Source organism: Papio anubis, chromosome 4 (assembly GCF_008728515.1).
Source record: "Papio anubis isolate 15944 chromosome 4, Panubis1.0, whole genome shotgun sequence".
Taxonomy (NCBI): Eukaryota; Metazoa; Chordata; class Mammalia; order Primates; family Cercopithecidae; genus Papio; species Papio anubis.
In genome coordinates, this window is record NC_044979.1 from 160,664,593 (window position 1) to 160,680,088 (window position 15,496).

A 15,496-nucleotide genomic window follows, 5' to 3' on the forward strand; every position below is an offset into this window, starting at 1 on the left:
CAAACTGAAACTGTACCCATTAAACCATAACTCTCACTACCCCCTCTCCAAAGCCCTTCGTAGACTATTCTACTTTCTAGCTCTGTGAATTTGACTTCTAGGTGCTTCATATAAGTATAATCAGACACTTTTTATCTGACTTCTATTCAACATATTAGAAGTAAGAGGAAATAAAATTGGAAATGAAGAATTAAATTTACCTCTGTTCACAGATGATAGAATTATATATTTAGAAAACCCTGAAAAATCCACACAAAAAACTGTTGAGTGGTGATAATTACATAACAATGTGAGTGTACTTAATGCCACTGAATTGCACACTTAAAAATGGTTAGAATAGTAGATTTTACATGATGTCTATTTTACCACTATTTAAAAAGAAAACCAAACTGGTTTTGATTTTTCTTAAGAATTGAGAAAAATGCCAGCTCAGTAGTCATACGCCGATACCAGAGGCTATACAGAGCACATGTGGCCTAGCAGCTCTGTTTGAGGATGCAACTCCTGATAAACTCATGGCTATGTGAGCGCAGGCAAGGGAAGGCACGTTTTAACTCCAGGAGGCAGAAAATCCATCATGGGGTTATCATATGCTCGAGACCTTGAGAACAGAAGGAATTTCCACAGTGGAGGATGGGAAGGAGATTACTCCAGGCTTTCCAACTGCAGATGCAAAGACATTGTCTCTTCTGCCTTGAGAATATTGAAATCTTCTTTATTTGATTATCTTTTGGACCCACTCTGAATAGCTGCTAAGATAATTTTTATTCTTATAATTGCTGACTAGTTGAGAAGAAGAGGTCCCCACCTACAGAGAAGAAAGGAAGAAAGAGGTGTCCAGAGAAATCCAGGGTCCCCCCCTTCCCATTCAAGGCCATCTGAAAGTATCTCCCCCTGCTTTTTAAGTTCATCGAATGTGTTTAAGAAACCTGCAGTTTCCAAGTCCATCAGCCTGTTGAAACAAAACAGCTATAACTATAAAATTGAGATCCTTTTAAGATTTTCAATCCTTAGAATTAAAGATATTTATTACAAAATGTAGTTGTATTAAATCATATATGTCAAAATATTACAAATGTGTATTTCATATTAGATAGCTGTTAGTCAAGAACACAAAATTTCCTATCATTTTTCCTAGTGCTCCATTTTTTTAGACCTTTTCTTAATCTATGTTTCTTGTCTAAGACCAAATACAAATGAATCAAAAGTCATTTCAATGTTACATACTGGGTTTCCATACATCCCTGTTGCATCTTTATCAATAGCCTTGCCCAGAGTACACTTTTGTGCGTCCTTCTTAAAAGCAACATCATTTTTTCATAGTACAGAAATGAAGATTTCATATAACCCCGTCAGGTTCCTTACACAGACCCAAGTTAAAAAGCATCATCTCAATGTCAGTCTCTTGGCTGTCTGCAGGGTAATATGGTGAATTGCTGCCTGTGCTGTAATTTTGTCAGCTCTTTAGTAAATTACACTCAAGGATAAAGAGGACAGAGCTACCTACTGACAAACAACATTCTTTATTCTCCTTTTTCTACAGTGTACTGAATAACACCATAGAGCGTAAGTCATCATATACCCTATATAACAAATGTGTAATTACAACACATGAAGCCCAAAAAATGAGCTTCAAAGAATATCATGTTTTTTTTTTTTAACAGGAAGTGGAAAGATGTTTCAGAACAGTGAGCAAAGTTTAGACGCTGAAATCTTTTAGCAGCATGATGCTTTTGAACATCTGATCTAGGTTTTGATTCTGCTAGCTACATGTATATTTTAGCCTTTGGTCTTGCATTAAAACACCAGTTGCAAATAACGTTAGAAAAATTGGGAATAGAGGAAGGAATATTTCTATTTACTTTATTTTTTAAATTCTGCATATATAAAGGACATTGCTTGTGGCATCACTGACTCTTTGCAACAATCTTATAAAGTCGTCATTATTAGCATCATGTTACAGGAGAAGCTGTGAGTTGCTGTCAAACTTGCTTACTATCAACCTCTGAAGAGATGAAACAGAGAGTCATACAAGATCTGTTTAAATCCAGTAGCCTTTGACACTTTAAACTTCAGAACACATTGGATTTACAGGCATAAAATTGCCTTAGAGTTTGTAATTTCATGAAAGCAAAAATTCAGCTTTTCCTTAACAACGAATTTAGCATGTATGCCTTGAAACTGGCTTATTAAATAATACGAAAATGTTCGTTGTGGCTATTTGACCTCCTAATGCTTAGTTTTATTTAGCAAACATCAAAACAAGATATGTATTAATCCAAAGCAAATATATTTTATTTAATTGGATTAATTATTAATAGTTCACTAACATCATACTGTAGGTATTTTTCTTTTCTATAAATGTTTTATATTCCAGCCTATTTAAAACTTTAGCAACTGAATCCTTTAAAGGACGTAGGTCACACATATTTTCAAACCAACAAAATAGTAAAATTCAAGGAACATTAGACGGAATAGGGAAGATGAAATAAAGAAATTAAGCCATTTACAAGAATGGAGTTCTTCTGCCACCTTGTGGTTATTCTGTGTTATAACCAGAGGTACATTAAAATATTCAGGGAATTCTTCAGTCAGTCTCTTCAGCCAGGTGTGGCCGCGTGGCTGAGCTCTGGCCAATGGAAGCTGGCCTTGGTCTTTATTGAATGTGGTTATCGTGTTTCCATTTTTTAATTCCTGAATATCACAGCTAATTTTGGTATTGGCGACGACCTCTTTTTTGAAACTTTCTCTTGTGCTGGGTTTAGATTTTTCTCTCCTTGTTTTTCTCCTGTGAAACAAATGAGCATCCTTAGATTTCATCAAAGATCATCACTTCATCACATCAAAGATTTCACTTCACTCTAGCCAGACTGTCCTCCCTCATTCTCCTGCAACACCTCACACATGGTCCGCTTAGGGTCTTCTACAACCTAAGGTCCCTTGCTGCAACACTCTTTCCTCTGACACCCATATGGGACCTACTCCACCTCTTTCAAGTATTTGTTCAAATATTTGTCTCTCAGTGACCACCGTATTTAGAAATGCAACTTCTGCTAACAAACTCCTTATTATTTTATCTTACTTTTTAACAGCAGTTATAACATTCTAACATACTACATAATTTTAATACTTATTATGTTTATTGTCTTTTTTTACATGAATATAAAATCCATGAGGGTAAGGGAGTTTGTTTACTTCACTGCTGTGTGCTCTGAAACAAACAAACAAAACTGCCTGGCACGTTGTAGGCGCTCAAAAAATATTTGTCCAATTACGGAATGAAAGAATTATAACTCCTTCTGTTGGTTAAAGAAACCTGTGGTATAGTGTTTAGCCTCACAAGTATTCAGACACACAAATTAACACAAAGTATCATTTTTTTCTACAATATTAATGAGTCAATTTATATAACCTTTCAATATAATTTCTAAAGCAAGGGAGAATTCAGTGAATTTCATACTCACGTTTTTGTTAAATTGGGAGTTATTTTTAAAATAGTTTGCATAGTCATTAAAATTTCATAACCTTTGACCCAGTAATGCCATGTATTTAGGACATGTATTGCAACGAAAAAAATCCAAAACAAACAAACAAAAAAACACATAGGTTCCATGTGGCCATTTACTGCAGTATTATTAATAATGATAATAAACTGAAAGAAACTACATATCTAATAATGAAAATAATAAATTATGTTAACTCTATGCAGTGAACTATGTTGCAACCATTATAATCATAAGGACTGTACTAGAACCTGAAAAATTATTTATGGAACATGTTATAGTACAGTGAAATTTTAAACTATGTAATTACACAGTTTTTACATGTATTTAGGAAAAGATTATAAGGAATGTGTCAAAATTAGAATTCTTACATATGGGCAATAAATTAAATCTTGTTGCCTTCATTTCCCAAATGTTCCAATTTATCACCAAAGTTTTGGCAACTCTTTAGTATTTGAAAGGAAAAATAATTATCTTATTCTCAAGTGCTTGACCTTCACCTGAAGTGAATTTGTTCTAAGTTCCAAAAAGTGGTTATTACTTGCTTTTATTGTATTCATCAAGAACAATTTACATCTCTATGGAAATAGCTTTAGTTAAAGTCATTAGTTAGATTTAGTTAAAGTCTTTAGTTAGATTTACTAACACGAAATGAGACATTTAGCCAATAAATTCAGGCTGAATTTAACATTAATTCAAGAATTAAAGTGCTGTTCGTTTTTAAATGGGTGTGTTCTACCTAACTACCTGCATGGGTTTAGCTTATAATTGGTTTTGTGGATGTGACTAGGTCCATCATCCTGTCACATTTGAATAAATAGGACTGCCTATAACTGTCTCTCTTTTACACACATCTGTGCCCATCAGTTCATAGCACATTCCCCCAAAATTAATGGGAAACAGCCAGGAGAACAGGGGCTTAGACAAAGGAACTCAAGGCTTGAAGTGACCTCCTCAAAAACTGGCTTCCCCCCACCCTTTATAGCTGAACTGACCTTCAGCCCTTACCGAGTCTTGTTTGGTAACACCTTGCTTCATCTCTCCTTCCTTACCAGCCCTCACTCGGGCTAGCCTTTAGCTTCTGTATGATGTGGCCTGACTTACTGTTGAGACAGGTTTTTTTTTTTTTCCAGATACCTTGCTGAGCAAAGATTTTGGTTGTGTGGATTTTGCTGTGTTTGGATTTAGGCTATGGCCTAGTACTACTGTTGTAGGATTTTCTCCTTAGTTCACCTAAGAGCCGGGTCCTTGTCACACAGCCATGAAATATTAGGCTCACAGACACTTTAAAGGGTGATAAAAATGGAATTTATGGGGCAAAAAGGAAAAAATGGGAAACGGGGACTCTCAGCAGAGAGAGAGTCCTGCTATACAGGCTTCCGTCCTCACAGATTGAAGCCCGGGTTCTAACCAGGAAGAGGAGGGGTCAGGGTCGTCTGCCCTGCAAACGGTGCAAATGTCTGTGGCTCCACCCCGAGTGCGCACTCCTCCCAGTGTGCAGGGCGCCTGAAGTTTCTCTGCGGACCCCTTTCCACTTGGCTGTCTCACTACCTTACTGACCCCTATGAGAGGCAGTGCTCTCCCTTGCATTGTCTCCCGCATGCGTAACTCTCTGCCACCTGTCCCTCCCCAAACAACACTGACAGTGTGGGGATTAACTTTTTGGGTCATCCTATTAACTCCTCAGTGTGAAAAGAAGTCAGACCAACCATTCATTGCTTCTCTTCCTTGTAAAGCTAAAGATCCACATGATAAAAATAAACAAAAACAAAAGACAAAGAACCCAAACTCTCTCTAGGGGTCCTCTAAAGACCCTCCCTAGTGGGAACATTTCACTCTTCACCCCACTGTCAGGCTTGCCGCATGGCTTACTTTGGATAACAAAAGGTGAGCAAACTTTATATTCTACATCCAAGAGAAGCTTTCAGAGCCATCACATCATCCTTCCATTGCTTTGTAGTCCCTCTGCCAAAGACTAACAATATCCTAGATAAGGGCTGCTTCTTCCACTTAAGTCCAGAAATGAATCAGAGCAAGTGTCCTGCAATGAAATTTAAAAAGAAAAAAAAGAAAAAGAAAAAGAAAACCAAAACCAAAACCAAACCAAACCAACAAACAAAAAAACTGTGTTATTATAGATTACTAAAATGTTTGGAGTCATGTGTTACCACACATAACCCAGCCAACACCTCCTGGTTCATCGTGTGGCTCCCTAACAACACTTAAGGAGACAGCATGATATCGTGGGCTCACTGGCTACCTGGGTGACCTTGGACAAGTTACCTAATCTCACTGCACCATCTGTAGCATTGAGATAATACCTACTGCGTGAGATTGTTGTAATAAATAAATGAGTATATAATAAATGCTCAATAAATGTTAGCTGCTGCATATTACAGTTATTCTACAACAGCACTGATTTCATCCTAATCCTGTGTATTCAGTATCCAACAAAGTATCCAAATCCTATAGTACTCCATCTAGGTAGATTTTCCAAATGTCTTTAATTGACCATGTCCTTTTTGTTTAGTCCCTTCATATGGCCCCTTCTGTTGGCTTCCTTTTGCCATTGTTTTTTTTCTCTTTTCCCTTTAAGCTAGCAAAGACTATAACATATATTTAAACAGGATCCAAATACCTTTGATATGGATTGGCCATGTCCCCATCCAAATCTTATCTTGTAGCTCCCATAATCCTCACGTGTCAAGGGAGGAACCCAGTGGGAGGTAATTTAATTATGGGTGTGGGTTTTTCCCATGCTGTTCTCCTGATAGTGAATACATCTCACGAGATCCGATGGTTTTATAAAGGGCAGTTCCCCTGCACACGCTCTCTTGCCTGCCACCATATAAGATGTGCCTTTACTCCTCCTTCACTTTCCACCATGATCGTGAGGCGTTACCAGCCACGTGGAACTGTGAGTCCATTAAACCTCTTTTTTTAAGAAAATTACCCAGTCTCAGGTATTTCTTCATAGCAGTATGAAAATGGGCTAATACAACCTTCAGAATATTCAGCTCATCTTCACTTAATTCTCTGAGTTTTATACTTTCATATATTTCGATCTGTTCTCTGCCTTAAACCAAACTCCAAATAAATAATTTTAAGTACCAAAATTTCTGCTCAAAGGACATTCTAGGACATAGTATGTTCAATTTGTAAACACTTAGAAATACCTTAAATGGTCACAAGTTATGGTGGCAGAGTCTCAAGGAAAACTCTTTTTAGAAACCATTCTTTTCTACTTTCATGTTCTTAAGGGTGGGGAATAATGTTTTCTGTTTTCTCTACATGAGACAATTATACAAAAAGACAACCTTTGTTTCTTAGAAGTCCTATAATTTTTGTGTCTTTAGTTTCTTTACCGCCTTCTATTTTTCCCACGCAAAGCATCTTTAATCATCTGTGACACTGATTTTTACTGCAACCCATTTTCTGGATTCTATAAACAGAGACACAAGCTTTAAATTACCAAAATCTCACTGTTCAAAAACACCTCATTTTTCAAGGCAAGAAAATAAAATAAAAAGTTCTTTCTCAAAGTCAAAACAATTCTTTTCTGCTCAGCTTTCTAGATGCCTAAGGGCTTTTTGATTGTTCTTATTCCCTGACTTTCTAGCTATCCATCTGACCTTCAGCTTCTCTGTCAATCCAATTGGTTCATTATTTTCTTACCAAAATCATCTTCTTAAAATTTAAATTTGATCATTTTACTTTCTGGGGAAGAAAACCTCCATGTGCTCTCCCATAGCAATAGAACAAAGGTCAAATTACTTTGCATAATCCTTATCGCTATCCTTTTCTTTCCTAAAGCCCCTTCTTCCCCTCATTCCTGTGACATCACCTACTTCCCCTTCTCTGGCCTTATTCCCTAGCTCCTTTCCAGTCTCCTCCTTTTCCTGCTAGATCTGTGAATGTAGAAATGCTCCACAAGTATGCCTTCAACCTTCTGCTTTTCTCTCTGTATATCCTCTTCCCAGAGAGCTCAAATGTTCGTTCCCAAGTTGTCCCTAATAACTACCTCCAAACACCACCTTGAGCAGTGCTACCCAACACAAATATGTGAGCTGCAAACAGAAACTACACATGTAGTTTTAAAATTTCCAGTAGCCACATTTAAAAAGTAAGGAGGAGCTGATGGACTTATTTTAATCATATATTTATTTAACTGAATATATTCAAAATATTATGATTTTAACATGTAGCTAATATTCTTAAATTGACATATTTTATATTTTGTAACTGTCTTATAAATGGATGTACATTACACTTATAGTATATCCCAGTTAGGATTAGCCACATTTTGTTAGCCACAGTCTTCAATGGCCACATGTGCCCAATGGCTACCATATTCAACAGTGCAGATCTAATGCTCTAAACACTTTCTCCAAGTGTGTCTTTGCTAACCCACTCAACATCTGCCCAAGAATGCCCTCCCAGCACTTCAACCTCCAGGTCTAAAACAAAATACATTTCCCTCCTGCATTCCCTAGTGCCTCATAAAAGTACCAGCTCCCCTTCCTGACTTCCTTGTAGCTACCAATAGGCCCCCAAATAGACCAATACTTGGGTTCTATAACTATTCAAATATTGAGGAAGCAGAAGGAATCTTTCAGGTCGTCCTATCCAACCCCTAGGATTTTCCTCTACAGAGGGGTTCCTAACATTTGGCTAAAGCTGTGAGCCTCCTGATATTGTAGGCAAAATGTGCCTACCTGGATTTTTCTGAAAAAAAAAAAAAATCTTTAGCTTTAAACAAGAGTTTAAACACCATGACCCAGGCTCAGCTCTGCCTCTTCTCTCTTCTGTAATGGCCACACCCAATTTATTACCTGCTCATTCAGCCTTCCAGATCTCTCTAATGCAAACCTACTTCTCCCTTCCCACTACCACTGACTTAAGATTTTGCGCATATTTCTTGGAGTGCTTTAGCTACAAGAGCAAGAGACTCTGCCAGGGATCAATGGGGCCAGTCTGCTATTACCAAAAGAGTGGCTATAGCTTGATCACACATGAATACCCAAGATAGATTCAACTAGGCTGAAAAGATTAGAAAGCAGAATCAAAACCAGGTCAGTGGGAAGATGAACTCTGACTAGTGCTGCAGCCAGACTGTAGCAAGGGATGTCGCAGCCATTGAAGAGGTCATGTCTGACACACCACTGGGGTCCTTGGTTTGTAAATCTCAGTGCTCTAAGAAGAGAATGGCTGAGTTGTGTTGTTTTGTTTTGTTGTTTTAAGGAACCCTCAGTATTTCCCTGTTCAGATACGTGGGGCAAACCTGACCTTCCTCTGCTGTGCTTGCATCCTTGTCAAACATATTGGTTCTCATCTCTGCAAGATATTTTCTGGCATCCTCAGGCTACCAGAATTGTGGGGGCATTGTAGGGGAGCATTCTCTGTGTCTGAGTAGAGACTGTTTCCCTCCAAAGTCTGACGATTCCTCCAAGTCTCTACCTTTTCCAGATCTAGTAACAGATTTCTGGAAGTTGGACTTTGAACTACAACCTTGACAAATGATATAGTCTCAATTCTCCACTCTTTCACTGGATTTTACTCCCCATTGCATTCTGCAACCTCTGATAAATTAAACATCCTCTTTTAAACATATGATAGCACTCTTCTTCTTTATATCCTTTTTAAATATATAATTTAGTTTCTGGGATACATGTGCAGAATGTGCAGGTTTGTTACATAGGTATGCACGTGCCATGGTGGTTTGCTGCACCCATCAACCCATCATCTACATTAAGTATTTCTCCTAATGCTATCCCCTCCCCTAGTCCCCCAGCCCCCGACAGGTCCTGGTTTGTGATGTTCCCCTCCCTGTGTCCAAGTGTTCTTATAGTTCATCTCCCACTTATGAGAAGATGCAGTATTTGGTTTTCTATTCCTGTGTTAGTTTGCTAAGAATGATGGTTTCCAGCTTCATCCATGTCCCTGCAAAGGACGTGAACTCATCCTTTTTCATTGCATAGTATTCCATGGTATACATGTGATGCATTTTCGTTATCCAGTCTATCATTGATGGGCATTTGGGTTGGTTCCAAGACTTTCCTATTGTAAATAGTTCTGCAATAAACATACTTGTGCGTGTGTCTTTATAGTAGAATGATTTATAATCCTTTGGGTATATATCTAGTAATGGGATTTCTGGGACAAATGGTATTTCTAGTTCTAGATCCTTGAGGAATCACCATACTGTTTTCCACAATGGTTGAACTACTTCACACTCCCACCAATAGGGTGAAAGCATTCCCATTTCTCCACATCCTCTCCAGCATCTGTTGCTTCCTGACTTCTTAATGATCGCCATTCTAACTGGCATGAGATAGTATCACATTGTGGATTTGATTTGCATTTCTCTAATCACCAGTAATGATGAGCTTTTTTTCATATGTTTGTTGGCCACATAAATGTCTTCTTTTGAGGTGTCTGTTCATATCCTTTGCACATTTTCTGATGGGGTTGATTTTTTCTGGTAATTTTGCTTCAGTTTCTTGTAGATTCTGGGTATCAGCCCTTTTTCAGATGGATTGTAAAAATTTTCTCCCACTCTGTAGGTTGTCTGTTCACTCTAATGATAGTTTCTTTTGCTGTGCAGAAGCTCTTTAATTTAATTAGATCCCATTTGTCAATTTTGGCTTTTGTTGCCATTGCTTTTGGTGTTTTAGTCATGAAGTATTTGCCCATGACTATGTCCTGAATGGTATTGCCTAAGTTTTCTTCTATGGGTTTTATGGTTTTAGGTCTTATGTTTAAGTCTTTAGTCCATCCTGAGTTAATTTTTATATAAGGTGTACAAAAGGGGTCCAGTTTCAGTTTTCTGAATATGGCTAGCCAGTTTTCCCAACAGCATTTATTAAATAGGGAATTATTTCACCATTGCTTGTTTTTGTCAGGTTTGTCAAAGATCAGATGGTCATAGATGTGTGGCGTTATTTCTGAGGCCTCTGTTCTGTTCCATTGGTCAATGTATCTGTTTTGGTACCAGCGCCATGCTATTTTGGCTAGTGTAGCCTTGTAGTATAGTTTGAAGTCAGATAACATGATGCCTTCAGCTTTGCTCTTTTTGCTTAGGTTTGTCTTGGCTATACCAGCTCTTTTTTGGTTCCATATGAAATTTAAAGTCGTTTTTTCTAATTCTGTGAAGAAAGTCAATGGTAGTTGATGGAGATAGCATTGAATCTATAAATTACTTTGGGCAGTATGGCCATTTTCATGATATTGATTCTTCCTATCCAAGTGCATGGAGTGTCTTTCCATTTGTTTGTGTCCTCTCTTATTTCCTTTAGCAGTGGTTTGCAGTTCTCCTTGAAGAGGTCCTTCACCTCCCTTGTAAGTTGTATTCCTAGGTATTTTATTCTCTTTGTGGCAGTTGTGAATGGGAGTTTTTGGCTCTCTGTTTGTCTGTTGTGTATTGGAATGCTTGTGATTTTTACATTGATTTTGTATCCTGATAATTCACTGAAGTTGCTTATTAGCTTAAAGAGATTTTGGGCTGGAATGACTGGGTTTTCTAAATATACCATCATGTCATCTGCAAAGAGACAAGTTGACTTCCTCTCTTCCTATTTGAATATGCTTTATTTCTTTCTCTTGCCTATTTGCCCTGGACAGAACTTCCAGTACTATGTTTAATAGGAGTGGGGAGATTGGGCATCCTTGTCTTGTGCCAGTTTTCAAACAGAATGAAGCATTCCAGTTTTTGCCCATTATGATATTGTCTGTGGGTTTGTCATAAACAGCTCCTGTTATTTTGAGATACATTCCATCAACAACTAGTTTATTGAGAGCTTTTGGCATGAAGGGGTGTTGCAGTTTATCAAAGGCCTTTTCTGCATCTGTTGAGAAAATCATGTGGTTTTTGTCATTGGTTCTGTTTATGTGATGGATTACCTTGATTGATTTGCATATGTTGAACCAGGCTTGCATCCCAGGGATGAAGCCGACTTGATCGTGGGGGATAAGTTTTTGATGTGCTGCTGGATTCTGTTTGCCAGTATTTTATTGAGGATTTTCACATCGAAGTTCATCAGGAATACTGGCCTGAAATTTTCTTTGTTATGTCTCTGCCAGGTTTTGGATCAGGATGATGCTGGCCTCATAAAATGAGTTAGGCAGGAGTCCTTCTTTTTCTATTTTTTGGAATAGTTTCATAAGCAATGGTACCAGCTCTTCTTTGTACCTCTGGTAGAATTTGGCTGTGACTCCCTCTGGTCCTGGGCTTTTTTAAGTTGGTAGGCTATTAATTACTGCCTCAATTTCAGAACTTGTTATTGGTCTATTCAGGGATTCGACTTCTTTCTGGTTTAGTCTTGGGAGGGTGTATGTGTCCAGAAATTTATCCATTTCTTCTAGATTTTCTAGTTTATTTGCAGAGAGGTGTTTATAGTATTCTCTGATGGTAGTTTGTATTTCTCTGGGACCAGTGGTGGTATCCCGTTTATCATTTTTTATTGTGTCTATTTGATTCTTCTCTCTTTTCTTCTTTATTAGTCTGGCTAGTGGTCTATCTATTTTGTTGATCTTTTCAAAAATCCAGTTCCTAGATTCATGGATTTTTTGAAGGGTTTTTGTATCCCTATCTCCTTCAGTTCTACTCTGAACTTTGTTATGTCTTGCCTTCTGCTAGCTTTTGAACTGGTTTGCTCTTGCTTCTCTAGTTCTTTTAATTGTGATGTTAAGGTGTCAATTTTAGATCTTTTCTGCTTTCTCCTGTGGGCATTCAGTGCTATAAATTTCCCTCTAAACACTGCTTTAGCTGTGTCCCAGAGATTCTGGTACATTGTGTCTTTGTTCCTATTGGTTTCAAAGAACTTATTTGTTTCTGCCTTAATTTCATTATTTACCCAGTAGTCATTCAGAAGCAGGTTATTCAGTTTCCATGTAGTTGTGTGGTTTCGAGTGAGTTTCTTAATCCTGAGTTCTAATTTGATTGTACTGTGGTCTGAGACACTGTTTGTTATGATTTCTTTTCTTTTGCATTTGCTGAGGAGTGTTTTACTTCCAATTATGTGGTCAATTTTAGAATAAGTGCGATGTGGTGTTGAGAAGAATGTATATTCTGTTGATTTGGGGTGGAGAGTTCTGTAAATGTCTATTAGGTCTGCTTGGTCCAGAGTTGCAATCACATTCTGAATATCCTTGCTAATTTTCTGTCGTGTTGACCTGTATAATATTGACAGCGGGGTGTTAAAATCTTACACTGTTACTATGTGGGAGTCTTAAGTCTCTTTATAGGTCTCTAAGAACTTGCTTTATGAACCTGGGTGCTCCTGTATTCGGTGCATATATATTTAGGATAGTCAGCTCTTCTTGATGCATTGATCCCTTTGACATTATGTAATGCCCTTCTTTGTCTTTTTTGACCTTTGATGGTTTAAAGCCTGTCTTATCAGAGACTAGGATTGCAACCCCTGCTTTTTTTTTTTTTTTTTTTGCTTTCAATTTGCCTGGTAAATATTCCTCCATCTCTTTATTTTGAGCCTATGTGTTTCTTTACACGGGAGATGGGTCTCCTGAATACAGCACACCAATGGGTCTTGACTCTGTATCACATTTGCCAGTCTGTGTCTTTTAATTGGGGCATTTAGCCCATTTATGTTTAAGGTTAATATTGTTATGTGTGAATTTGATCCCTTCATTATGATGCTAGCTGGTTATTTTGCTCATTCATTGACGCCCTTTCTTCATGGTGTCAATGGTCTTAACAGTTTGGTATGTTTTTGCAGTGGCTGCTACTGGTTTTTCCTTTCCATATTTAGTGCTTCCCTCAGGAGCTCTTGTAAGGCAGGCCCGGTGGTGACAAAATCTCTCAGCATTTGCTTGTCCATAAAGGATTTTATTTCTCCTTTGCTTATGAAGCTTAGTTTGACTGGATACGAAATTCTGAGTTGAAAATTCTTTTTATTTAAGAATGTTGAATATTGGCCCCCACTCTCTTCTGGCTTGTAGGGTTTCTGCAGAGAGATCTGCTGTTAGTTTGATGGGTAACCTTTGTGGGTAACCCAACATTTCTCTCTGGCTGCCCTTAATATTTTTTCCTTATTTCAACATTGGTAAATCTGATGATTATGTGTTTTGGGGTTGCTCTTCTAGAGGAGTATTTTTGTGGTGTTCTACGTATTTCCTGAATTTGGACGTCAGCCTGTGTGGCTAGGTTGGGGAAGTTCTCCTGGATAATATCCTGAAGAGTGTTTTCCAACTGAATCCATTCTCCCCGTCACTTTCAGGTACACAAATCAAACACAGGTTTGGTTTTTTCACATATTCTCATATTTCTGGGAGGCTTTGTTCATTCCTTTTCATTCTTTTTTCTTTAATCTTCTCACTTTATTTCATTAAGTTGACCTTCAATCCTTGATATCCTTTCTTCATCTTGATCGATTCAGCTATTGATATTTGTGTATGCTTCACGAAGTTCTTGTGCTGTGTTTTTCAGCTTCATCGGGTCATTTATGTTGTTCTCTAAACTGGTTATTCTAGTTAGCAATTCCTCTAACCTTTTTTAAAGTTCTTAGCTTCCTTGCATTGGGTTAGAACATGAGGAGTTTAGTTCAGAAGAGTTTGTTATTACCCATCTTCTGAAGCTTACTTCTGTCAATTCATCAAACTCATTCTCCATCCAGTTTTGTTCCCTTGCTGGCAAGGAGTTGTTATCCTTTAAAGGACAAGAGGTGTTCTGTTTTTCTGAATTTTCAGGCTTTTGTGCTGGTTTTTCCTCATCTTCATGGATTTATCTACCTTTGGTCTTTGATATTGGTGACCCTCAGATGGGGTCTCTGAGTGGGCATGCTTTTTGTTAATGTTGATGCTATTCCTTTCTGTTTGTTAGTTTTCCTTCTAATAGTCAGGCCCCTCTGCTGCAGGTCTGCTGGAGTTTGCTGGAGGTCCACTCCAGACCCTGTTTGCCCGGGTATCACCAGAAGAGACTGCAAAACAGCCAAGATTGCTGCCTGTTCCTTCCTCTGGAAGCTTTGTCCTAGAGGAGCACCTGCCAGATGCCAGCCAGAGGTCTCCTCTATGAGATGTCTGTCCACCCCTGCTGGGAGGTGTCTCCCAGTCAGGAGGCATGGGGGTCAGGGACGAACTTGAGGAGGCGGTCTATCCATTAGCAGCTCTCGAGCACTGTGCTGGGAGATCCACTGATCTCTTCAGAGCTGGCAGGCAGGAACGTTTAAGTCTGCTGAAGCTGCACCCACAGCCCCCCATTCCCCCAGGTGCTCTGTCCCAGGGAGACGGGAGTTTTATCTATAAGCCCACGACTGGTGCTGCTGCCTTTCTTTCAGAGATGCCCTGCCCAGAGAAGAGGAATCTAGAGAGGCAGTCTGGCTTTGCGAAACTGCAGTGAGCTCTGCCTAGTTCAAACTTCCCAGCAGCTTTGTTTATACCGTGAGGGGAAAACTGCCTTTCCAAGTCTCAGCAATGATGGATGCCCTTCCCTCCACCAAGCTTGAGCATCCCATGTCAACTTCAGACTGCTGTGCTGGAAGTGAGAATTTCAAGCCAGTGGATCTTAGCTTGCTGGGCTCAGTGGGGTTGGGATCCACTGAGTTAGACCACATGGCTCCTGGGCTTCAGCCCCTTTTCCAGGGGCATGAACAGTTCTCTCACTGGTGTTCCAGGAACCACTGGGGTGTGAAAAAAAAAATCCTGCAGTTAGCTGGGTGTCTGCCCTAATAGCCACCCAATTTTGTGCTTGAAACCCAGGGCTCTGGTGTTGTAGGCACCCAAGGGAATCTCCTGGTCTGCAGGTTGTGAAGACCATGGGAAAAGTGTAGTATTTGGGCCAGAATGCACTGTTCCTCATGGCACAGTCCCTCACAGCTTCCCTTAGCTTGGGGAGGGAGTTCCCTGACGTTTTGCCCTTCCCAGTGAGGCGACACCCCACCCTGCTTTGGCTCACCCTCCGTGGGCTGTACCCACTGTTTAACCAATCCCAATGAGATGAGCCAGGTGCCTCAGTTGAAAATGCAGAAACCACTCATCTT

At 39.0% G+C, this 15,496-nt stretch overlaps 1 protein-coding gene across 1 annotated transcript in view; it reads right to left on the bottom strand.

Moving 5' to 3' along the window:
• Window positions 1-1,849: 1,849 nt before the first annotated feature.
• The window catches only part of MRPL39 (mitochondrial ribosomal protein L39), a 237,171-nt gene continuing 223,524 nt past the window's right edge, over window positions 1,850-15,496 (bottom strand). Inside the window, exon 13 of the mRNA XM_021935554.2 lies at window positions 1,850-2,788. The gene's annotated coding sequence lies outside the window, so the exon portion shown is untranslated. The remainder of the gene's footprint in view (window positions 2,789-15,496) is intronic.